Genomic DNA, 8,430 nt, shown 5'->3' with positions numbered 1-8,430 from the left:
CCATCCCCGCCCCACTACCTCCCTTACCATGGGGGACTCAATTTGCTCCCCTGCCCCTTTCCCACCACAGACTTACCTGTTGGGTGCTGCTCTACACACCACCTGGGCTACATTCCTGCAGGGTTACCACATTTCCAGTTTAAAAAAAGAGGACACCTGTGGTGGTGGGTAATATGATTGCAGGGGGCAGGAGATATGCCTGTGTCCTGCCCCTGCCCCTCACTCCCAAGCCACAGCCCCTCCCCCCCCAGCCCTGCTGCTGCCCCTCACTCCTGATCCACAGTACCCCACATCCTGCCAGGGCATACTGGGACCCCTTGTCTCCCAGCTCCAAACTCCCCCACCACCAACAGCCCTCCACACCTTCACAATTTACCCCCCACACTCACTCCCCCAACCATACAAAGTTTTTCTGCGCATAATTTTGAATTTTTAGCTGTGCAATTAAAATTACGATTAATTGCAACTAATTTTTTTAATCATGCAACTAATTGCAATCAAATGTTTTCATCATTTGACAGCCCTAATTTAGGTGTATCATCTGGAAGAGCAACTTAACTATTCTTTCACTCCTGCGTGTGAGTGCATATTTTGGTAGGAGCCCTCCTCCTGTTCCCCAAATCGCAGTTCCTTCTCCCAGAAGAAGTCAAGGGGAGTTCGTTAAAAGCTTTAAAAGCTATAGTGCCACATTAGAATACCCTTTCTTATTTGCACTTGTCCATAAATATTCTGTTACTATTGATAACGTTTGTTCAGTGTTTTTTCTTTGTACATTGCAAAGAAGCATGAGTCTATACTTGGTAACTGGCATACTTACATGTGTGAAGTACTTTGTTTTACTGTGTTTCTAAACATAAAATGTGTTTGTTTCTGATATTTCTATATTTGTTGTCAATACTGTCAGTTCTTTTCTCTAAGGAGGAGGTTAGCATTCATAAAGTGCTTTCTTCTTCAGTCCTACACAAAATTCCCACTTTGCTTCCTGTTGCTTGATTATTTGTCCATTTAAATACTCAGATGGCCTTCATCAGCTCAGTGTGCAAGCGCTGACTTACAAGATATTTAGTAATTTTGCATACACACTAAAGTCACCAGTTTTGTGCCCAAAACCTTTGTACCCATCATCTCTCCCACTTATACAGTTGATACAACAAGAGATATTACAAAAACCTTGCCTCTCAGAAAGCTTATTCTAAAGTCACTGGAATCCTATGAGGGGTGTGGAGCATTATTGCAGATTTGCAACTGGAATGTCCAAAAGCTGATGAGGTAGCCATGCTACCTCCAAAACAGAAGACCTTTCCCCTTCCCAAAATAGCATGGTAGTTACACATTCATCTGAGATATAAGGAAGTCATATCTAAGTCACTGAATCTGTTACATCCCAGGTAGGTACCCAACTACCAGATTAACAGTGGGTAGGTCTCTAAGGTGTAGGATGGAATTTAGGGAAGCCTCTCATCAAGAATAATATGTTCCCATTACAAGTTTTAACAAATAAACATTTTCCTCCAAAAGACCCATAAAAAGGCAATTTAAAAAGCGCTACTTCTACTGTGCTTCCACCATCTTCCATGACAGACCAAAGCAACACACAGAGAGGGAAAGAATGACAAGTAGAACAAGACTGAGGTCCCCAGATTGTCAGCCAAAATATAAACTGGAGAGAGGCAGTTTTTTAGAGATAAACAGCCGTGTAATAAAGCAGGAGGAAAACATTATCATCCTCTAAGAGGTACAAGACGTAAGGCAAGTGGTTCTCAACCTTTTTAGACTCAAGGCATCCTTGGATAGACTTAGAAAATGCCAGCTCTTCATTTACACTCTTTTTCTTGACTATGGAAAAAACAGAGCAGTTTTTTCTGTTGCAAAGAACTTAGAAAGACCACAAATATGGATTTCTATTTGAAATCTCTGGGTTTATCTTGTGCATCATGTTTGCATACCTAGTAGTGCTAACATTGTGTGGCACCCCATGCACCCGTGAAAGGATCTCAAGGCACCCCAGGGTGTTGTGGAACCCTGGTTGAGCACTACTGGCCTAGGCATTAAGAACAGTGCAATGTCCTGTGAGAACCTGACTGTTACAGGCCTACAAAGAGGGCTCCCTCAAGCCCTGTGCGCCAGGGACCTGTATCTCAATGCTTCATCTCCAGTTTTACCAAAGGATGTTTTGGACTCGGGGCCAATTCAAATGTGGTTATTAATGAGTTAATCAATGGCAGGAGTGACAGTTGCTGCTATTTTTATACCTGCCTGCAAAGGCAGTGCCTGGAGCTGCTGCTGTCTCAGTTACCCTCTCTACCTTGGTTACACTACTAAATGTAGTTACCACAAAGATTACAGCTGCTGTGGGATTTCAGCTGCAATCAGTTCTCTCAGCCATCTATAGTCCTGAGAAAAGAGTGGGGAAGGATTTTGTCTTCAAAGAAACAGACCTGTGCTATGGCAATTTTGGGTGCCAGGGGCAGGCTAGTGGTACAACGCTAGAGACAAGAGATGGGGGAAACTGATGAAGAAAGATCTTAGGAATATTTCAGGCAGAAAGAACAGCATTAGAAGTGGAGGTAAGAGAGAAAGAGAAACAATTCCCCAAGAGGAGGTCAAAAAAATCATTCTAAGAATGTATAATGTGTGTGAAGGGCTGTGCAAGAGAGAAAGCCCCTAAGCAGTGGTTCCATATGATCTGCAATAATGTGATCTGGACTTAATTGTGAGAGAAACAGAACACAGAATTAGGACTTCGAATTCCAGCAGAGAAAAAGCTGATAGAAACATAGGTAGCACTGGATGAAATCCATTGTGGGGCAGAAGGGAAGTGGAAAATAAGCAAACTAAAATGTGCACAATAGCTGTGCGTACAGTATGAGCATTGGATGCACTAGCTGAAGAAAGAGCTCATTGTGGATAAGCTGAGACTTACTGAAAATTGGAAAACTAAAGCCTTCAGGGGCAACAGCTCAAGCTCAGGATTCTGAAGCGAGACTGGAGAAAATAATAAGAACCTCTTGAAAAATGGTATGATATGTGCTCTTAACTACAGAATTCTGTTTCATAGATTCATAGATGTTAGAGTTGGAAGAGACTTCAACAGATCATTGAGTCCAATCCCCTGCCCTGGGCAGGAAAGAGTGCTGGGGTCAGATGACCCCAGCCAGATGCCTATCCAGCCTTCTCTTAAAGACCCCCAAGGCAGGGGAGAGCACCACCTCCCTTGGAAGCCCATTCCAGATTTTGGCCATCCTTACCGTAAAGAAGTTTTTCCTGATATCTAGCCTAAATATGCTCTCTGTCAGTCTGTGACCATTGTTCCTTGTTACCCCAAGAGGTGCCCTGGTGAACAGAGCACCTCCAATCCCTGGCTGTCCTCCTAATGAGTTTGTAGGTGGCCACAAGACCACCTCTCAGCCTTCTCTTGTGGAGGCTGAAGAGGTCCAGGTCCCTCAGTCTCTCCTCATAGGGCTTGTCCTGTAAGCCCTTAACCATACAAGTGGCCCTCCTCTGGACCCTCTTGAGCCTATCAATATCCTTCTTGAAGTATGGTGCCTAAAACTGGATGCAGAACTCCAACTGCGGTCTGACCAATGCTGCACAGAGGGGAAGTATCTCCTCCTTGGTTCTATTTGTCATGTATCTGCTGATGCATGATAAAGTGCAGTTAGCTTTGCTGATGACTTCGTCACACTGAAGACTCATGTTCATCTTGGAGTCCACTATGACTCCGAGATCCCTTTCCACTTCTGTGCTGCTCAGTGTCACTTCCTAGCCAGTAGGTGTGCTGGATATTTTTGCACCCTAGGTGCAGCACTCTGTACTTATGCTTGTTGTGCTGCATCCTATTGTGTACTACCCACCTTTATAACCTGTCCCGGTCTCCTTCCAATCGTTCCCTACCCTCTGGAGTATGCACTTCACCCCACAATTTAGTATCATCTGCAAACTTGGACAGAGTACCCTTCACACTCACATCCAAGTCACTGATGAAGAAAATAAAAACAAAAAGGAAAATAAAGAAGAGGCAAGGTAAGGAATAGAATATACACATGTAGTTGCCGAGTTGTAAAGTCACTTCAAGCCAGATTATAAAACAGGAAGAGAATCTTCTATATAACTATAATGTTTTCACAGCATCAGAGTCATCCCTAGGGTACAGTGAATTGGGGTGACTGCCCTGGGCCCCGTGCTTTGGGAGGCCCTGTGGAGCCGGGTGGAGCAGCCACAGCCTGTCCTGTGGGGCCTGCCTGGAGCTGGTGGCTCAGCCCTGTGCAATGGAAGAACCATGGAGACCCCCCCTTTGTGGGGGTACCGCGGCCCCACACAGTGTTAAGGGGGCCCAGCACAGGCTGATTTGTAGGGCTGTCCCAGGCAGCAGCCTTCTCTCATCTGGCGCACAGATTCAGGGGCCTGCACCCCTAGAAGGGCCGCAGAGCTGTACCAGAGACCTCCCAGGGCAGCGAGCCTCTGGATGAGAGGAGGCCGCTGCTGCTGCCTGGGACCAGTGCTAGCAGCCATCTTCCCCAGCACTGGGCGAAGGCTGCATCCAGCACCAGTCCCAGGCGGCAGTGGCAGCCTCCTCTTATCTGGCACACAGATCTGGGGGTTCACCTGGGAGGAGTCCGGCACAGCCCGGCTGCCGTCCTGGGGGTGCAAGCCCCCAGATCTGCACCCCGGATGACAGGAGGCTGCCTCTGCCACCTGGGACTGGTGCTGGGCACAGACTGCACCCAGCACCAGAGAACATTGATGCTGCCACCTGTCCCAAGTGGCAGCGGCTGCCTCCTCTCATCTGGCATGCAGATCCAGGGGCTCGCATGCCTGGGAGGGCTGCCAGGATGTGCCAGAATCCTCCTGGGGGTACAAGCCCCTGGATCTGTGCACAGGATAAGAGGAGGCTGCCACTACTGCCTGGGACAGGTGGCAGCAGCAATTTTCTCTGGTGCTGGGTGCAGTAAGTCCCAGGTGGCAGAGGAAGATTTCTCTCATCTGGGGTGCAGATTCAGGGCTTTGCACCCCTGGGAGAGCTGTTGGGCTCTGCCGGACTCCTCCTGGGGGGTAGGAGCCCCCAGATCTGCTGCGCTGGATGAGAGGAGGCTGCCACTGCCACCTGGGCACAGCCCACGCTCAGTGTTGGTCCCAGGTAGCAGAGGCAGCCTCCTCTCATCCGGGGTACAGATCTGGGGGCCTGCAACCCTCCCGGGGGTGCAGGTCCCTGGATCTGTGCGCTGGATGAGAGGAGGCTGCTGCTGCTGCTAAGTGTCAGGAGTTGTGTTTTGAACAGCTTGAAGTGCAGTTTCCCAGAAACCTTTGCACCTATCTCCTTGAAATCTGGCAGACTTCATGGCCTCATAAGGAGCTACCGTCCCTGCAATTTTCATCCAAATCAGGCAAGAAATTACAAAGTTTTAGGCATTTTCATGATTCCCCATTATAGCCTATGGGCGAAACGTTGAAACACTTTGAAACAGTGAAACAATTTAGATGAAATGAAAGCGGATAGTCCTTCAAAATGAAACAAAACAATGAAATGGATGTCTAAATGAAATGATGGTGTTTTGCCCAGTCCTACTGATTTGTCCCTGGCCCTGCACCCCGCTAGGGTTTGTTCTGCACAGCATACCTAGATGTGGCCCCTTTACACAAGCCAGAAATTCCAACTCCCTCTACCTCCATCAAACTTGGAAACACTTGTCTGGTCTTCCCCCATTTCCCCTCTCCCTCACCCCTCTGCCCAGTCTGGTTATGGCCTAGATGACAACCTAAAAGAGATTGGGTAGGAGGTGACATTGTGAATTTGTCTTTATCTGTAGCTAGGGAGACTCTGATGTACTGTGCTAAATAAAATGGGAAAACTGTGGTTAGATTTGTGCCTCCTTGATATACTGCTCTAAAAGTCTAAGCTGCCAGCACACCCAGCCTGTTGGTGTCTCAGCAACTCTGCTCAGGCTTCAGTGTTGCTTGTCTCAGACTACAGGAATCTAAGGAGGAATATACTGTGCTGAGCAATGCTATGTATTCAACATCAGTTCCCAAAAGGAATATTATATGCAACAAGCCTGACAGAATTTTCTTAGGAAATAAAACAGAGTAAATGGACAGAAAACTATGGATATAAATTACCTAGACATCAATAAAATTAAAAGCTTTATATACAGAAGACTATTTAAAAGGAGTGAACGGTATGCTGGAAAAGGTATGCTACTGGAAGGAGAAAATTGGCCCCTTGAATAGGACATATGGAAATATTTCCAAACAGAAAGAGTAGACCCAAGGATTCATATGGATCTGGGTCTTATTTAGTTTATAAAGGAATGATCTGGAATGTAAAATAAGCTACATTCCAGGAGAAAGCTGTAAAATCTTCACATTACAGGCAGTAAAAAGTCAAAATTGCAAAATGTGTAAGAGTTCTAAATTTAAGTCACAGGACATTATTCTTCCACTGAATTTGGAAGAGCAGAGCTGGATAGAACTGCTTTTGCCTCATAAAATTCTACCAAAAATACCAAACATTAAAAAAAAAAAATTTAGCTGGTGGTGGATAAAAGTATAGGCATGTCACTTCCTATTCTCATGGAAGATATGTGTGCGGCCTAGATATACTTAACGCACACACAGAAAATATGGTATATTAGTTTTGAGGTCTCACATTCTCTGCATAACATCTTGTTAATTTGATTGATCTCTGACAAGTTGCTGAGGTACTGTAACAAGGTGGTTGCCCTGCTTCTGGAGTAACTACCTGCTTTGCTCATCTGCCACACCTTGATGGAAAAATATGAGAGTTGTTACTAAGGCAGAAAGCTACTCATTACTTGCCCTGCTGACCAGGGCCTAAAACCTGCTCCAACCTCCCCTCCATGGGTCCCATACCTTGCATATATTTCCTCTGGTATTACTTCTCTGGCCTATGGCTGTAGCAAACTGGGCACACAGTTGTAGCTTTTTTCTACAGCCCCAGAGGGCACTCACATGCTACCCCGCTCTCACTGGGGTCCCACTCACTCTGTTGGCTCTCACCCAGCTTCGTTTATACTGCTCTCTCTCAGGGGCCACACTTATACCGCCTGGCCTCACCCAGCTTCAGGCTTCACTCTCCTCGCCTCAGTCAGCCCCAGCACAGTCTGTTGGATATCTCTCGCTACCCTCACCTGAGCGTTGATTGAGTGATTGTACGACTGTAGGCCTATTTCGCTCCTAGTCCCTCACCGGGCCACTATGCCCCCACTGGGTCTCCTCACATTCATGGGCCACTCTAACCATCGCCCCTCTCACACTGGGTCTGACTCACATGCCCAGGCTTCCCTCTGTCACCTGGGTGCGGCCCCAGGTCCTTCGTCCAGCCTGAGCTCTGCCTCAGGGCTCCTTAACTGAGCCCTGGGCTCCCCCTGCTCACCAGAACACCATCAGGGATGTGGGGCTGGGGTTATTAAGGCACCCCGACCTGCCTTTCATCAGGGAGGTAACTTGCCTGGCATTTCCTAGGGACTCCCACGCCACTAGAAGTCCCACCAGACCACCCTTCCCAGCAGGCTGCAGTTTTACATCTTACCCAGGACAAAAGGTCATCTGCTCCCCATAGCCCCTGCCCTTATTTCCTGACTCTGGCTGGAGTAGCCTCTCAGCCTGATGTTTCCTTCTTCCTTCCTGCAGTAAACTGCAGCGCAGTTTATATCCCTGGGCCAAACCGGCTGCCCTCATCAGCAGCTGGCTGCTGCCTGTTTGCTGCTCTTAAAGTGGTAGATACCAAAGGTGCCCTGCCACAGATACTCTGCAACATCCATGCTTCTGGCAACCACAAAGATGAGAGATGTCATGTTAGATATAAATATATTTCTATGTACAATTGAATGAAGTCAACTGGTGGCTTTGGAGCTGGTGTTACCAGGCTGGCCTTGGGTTCTGTGGCGGAGCACCTTTGAAGGTACTTGCCACTTGGGGGCTCCCACAGGCTCCGGTGGGAGCCTGCTTTGGAGGAGCAGCAAGGGAAACCCCCTTGGAACCATTTAAAGGGGGAAGGTGTGTGGCACTGTTGGTGCCTGCCACTTTAAAATCGAAGCTAAGCAGCCAGCAGGTGCTTGACTGAGGCAGTCATTTTAGATCTCTGGCTGCCTATATAAAGAGCTCAGTTCCCTGCTGGCTGGGAAGGCAGCAATATTGCCTAGCTGTGAGGCTTTGTGTATCATCCTGGAGGTAGGGGAGGAGCTGTAGGGGATGGTTAGTAGGCTTCTGGTTCTGGGCATGACCTAACACTGCACCCTGCCAGGAGTGGGTGGGGCTCTCAGTGGTGGGGGAAATGCCAGGAGGTGGGTTTACATAACACTGGAGGCAGTTGAGGGCCAGGCATGGCTGCGGCCACCTGAGCCCTGTGGGGTGCAAGACTCCAAGGAGGGAGAGTCAGGACCAGGCATGGCTGTGGCCACCTGAGCCCTG

The sequence above is a fragment of the Gavialis gangeticus genome, unplaced genomic scaffold (assembly GCF_001723915.1).
Source record: "Gavialis gangeticus isolate Ggan-Ray unplaced genomic scaffold, GavGan_comp1, whole genome shotgun sequence".
Classification (NCBI taxonomy): Eukaryota; Metazoa; Chordata; order Crocodylia; family Gavialidae; genus Gavialis; species Gavialis gangeticus.
This window is presented reverse-complemented; position numbering follows the sequence as displayed.